This window comes from Sceloporus undulatus, chromosome 2, assembly GCF_019175285.1.
Source record: "Sceloporus undulatus isolate JIND9_A2432 ecotype Alabama chromosome 2, SceUnd_v1.1, whole genome shotgun sequence".
NCBI lineage: Eukaryota > Metazoa > Chordata > Lepidosauria > Squamata > Phrynosomatidae > Sceloporus > Sceloporus undulatus.
In genome coordinates this window covers 117702019-117705017 of record NC_056523.1, presented here as the reverse complement: position 1 = coordinate 117705017, position 2999 = coordinate 117702019, and positions in this window count along the sequence as shown.

Below are 2999 nucleotides of genomic sequence, written 5' to 3'. Positions count from 1 at the left end.
GATGATGATGATGATGATGATGATGATGATGATGATGATGATGATGATGATGATGATGATGGAGCTTTGTAGCTTAATATATTTTAGGGTATTTTTTTAGAATGATATAACAGTTTTGATTGCTCCTTTTGTACCAGTGGCTGCTTCAAAAGTATGCTGAAGAGAAACATGTTTTATCAAGTAGTTCATATTAAAAAGTAGTTTGTCGTTAGCTGCCCCTGATTTGACCTTGATTCAATAAGTCTGTACATGAGACATCTCTAATCCCCTTGTTCTCAACTACTCTGCTCAGGTCTTGTAGATTCAGGTCCATGACTTCCCAAATTGTGTCTATCCCTCTGCTGTTTGATCTTCCTTTTTTTCTGCTGCCTTCTATCTTTGCTAGCATTATTGTCTTTTCTATGAGTCATGTTTGACATGATGTGGCCAAAGTATGACAGCCTCAATATGAACATCCTGGCCTCTAGGGAGAGTTCAGGCTTAATCTGTTTAAGGACATATTTGTTTGTCCTTTTGATTGTCCATGGTATTCTCAGCATGTTTCTCCAGCACCACATTTCAAATGAGTTTATTTTCTTCTTATTCTCTTTTTCCACTGTCCATTTTCACATCTGTACATGGTGATGGGGAATGCAGTGGCTTGGTTGATTCTAATTTTAGTACTCAATTGTATACCTTTACTCTTTAGGATCTTGTCTAGTTCTTTCATCACTACCCTTCAAATTCCTAGTCTTCTTATCATTATTTGACAGCAGTCTCTGTTCTGATCAATGCTTGATCCAAGGTATGGGAACTCTTTTTAACTATTTCAGTTTCCTTATTATTTAGGCTGAATTTGTGCCTATTCTCCATGGTTATTATTTTTGTTTTATTTATGTTCAGCTGCAAGCCTGCCTTTGCAGTTTTCTCCTTAACCTTATTTATTAATTGTTCCAAGTCCATGATGTTTTCCACTAATAGTATGATCTCATCTACATATCTTAGATAGGTGATTTTCCTTCCTTCTTTTCTCCTTCTTCTGACTCTAAACCTGCTCTTCTTGTGATATTTTCTGCTTTGAAGTTGAACAAATAGGGTGACAATATTCAGACTTGCCTGACTGCCTTGCCAGTTAGGAACTATTCTCTTTCTCCATATTCTCTTTTAACTGTTGTGTCTTTTCTAAGTACAGTTCTCTAAAGTACAGGACTATAAAATGTAGTGTCACTCACACATGTTTGAGAGTGTTTGATAGTTTGTACTGTTAGGTAAAACACCAGATGCTGGAAGCAGGGATGGGGTGGCATTGTATCTTGCTTGTACACTTTCCAGAGGCACTCAGAGATTACCTGAAAGACTGCATCTTCTTAAGGCACAGGCTATACAAACCAGCAAGAAATGCTGACACTGGGGTGGAGTGGGGGCATGGTGACTGCCCGCCCCCCACCACGACTCTATCCCAATGCCAGCATTACACTGCCTGCCCAGCCAGATGGCAGGTGGCATCATGATATTTATGTGGTGCTGCATTTAAACACACTATGCCAAAGTAATGGGGAAAAGCCGCCGCTATGGCAGCAAGGGTGGCTTTTTGCTGGTTCCAAAAGGAGCAGCTTTCTGCCACTTCTTTTGGAGTGAGCAAATCACTAGATTGGGGCTGCAGCATGTGGTTGCTGCAGCCCTGATCCAGCACTCAAAAGTGTAGTGGCAAGCCACTCCTTTGGCGCTATCTGTTTAGCCCCTAAGTTTGCCTGAGTTTTAAGTTCTTTGTAGGAGGGGTTTCTCTCAATCTCACTATTTCACAAGCATATTTGGTGAAAATGTAGGAGAAACCCTTCTCAATGACTACTCACAGGTTGTGGTAGTCCTTCCACAGGAGGTCCAATTGGCCTAGGTGTCCTTTTTTAAAAGAGTTGAAATTTGGAAAGCTTGTTCCTTATAGAAGTGAAAAGTATCCCTTATTATAAGGGATGTCTATCATTTGGGGGAAGTCTTTCCTTTTATTTAGAATGAACAAGGGGTCAAAAAATCCTTTGTTTTGGGGTGTGGGCCCTTCATAACGACAGAAGTGTATGTGCATCATGGAATTTATAAATGTGGACAATTGGTTAATTTTACAGAGAAACAGGTGGCTCAGCTAACAGAAACAAATGCCTTCATTTGGTATTTAGATAGAGCACCAACTTCTTAATCATTACTTACTGATTCTTTGTCATCAATTTAAACTGTTCCTTATTGTTCTTTTGAAAACCTGGGCTGGTTTTGAAAGCGCTAGGCTGGTGTCCTCTGCTCTCTTTCTACTGACAAAAAAACCCACCTTTTTATTTGGATAGGTCACCAGTGGTTATACATATTTGGCTGAAGAGTCTTTTAATTGGGTATGTTGCATCTTTGTTTTATTGTTATGTTTCAAATGTGTGTTTTAAACTATTCGACTTTGTCTTTTAAATATAATTGTTTCTTTGCTTTTTAACATTTGTAAAACAAGATTTTAGCTACATTTTATTTTAAGTTGTGGCAAGCTGCCTTGCATCCTGTGCTTGAAAAGGTGGGATATAAATTCAATAAACAGATAAAAGAGGTGGCAAATAATAAATTCTATTGAATGGTGCACTCATTACACAAGCCCCATATGGCGCCATGCAGATACCGTGCGGATGCTGCATGATGCTTGCATAACAATGGCAGCACCCATGTGTATAGGGCACAGCCATTTTGATGTCCTCATCATGTGCTAGGGTTGAGGGGCATCTGGAATCACCGCCCCGAGGCAACCCTAGCACGTGATGAGGACGTCTTAAAGGGCTGTCTGTACTGGCCCAGTGTGATCTTTTTTAGCAATTTAGGGGCTATACAGACAGACGACATGCAGCTGCCCCTTTTTGTCCCAGATTGAGGCTGCAGCTGCAACAACCGCACACTGCAGATTCCAGAGGGCACAAAAAGAAGCCGTGAAAAACAGCTTTTTTTCAGCATTCTGGAATGGGCGTCATAGATGAGGCCGTGCGCCATGATGATGC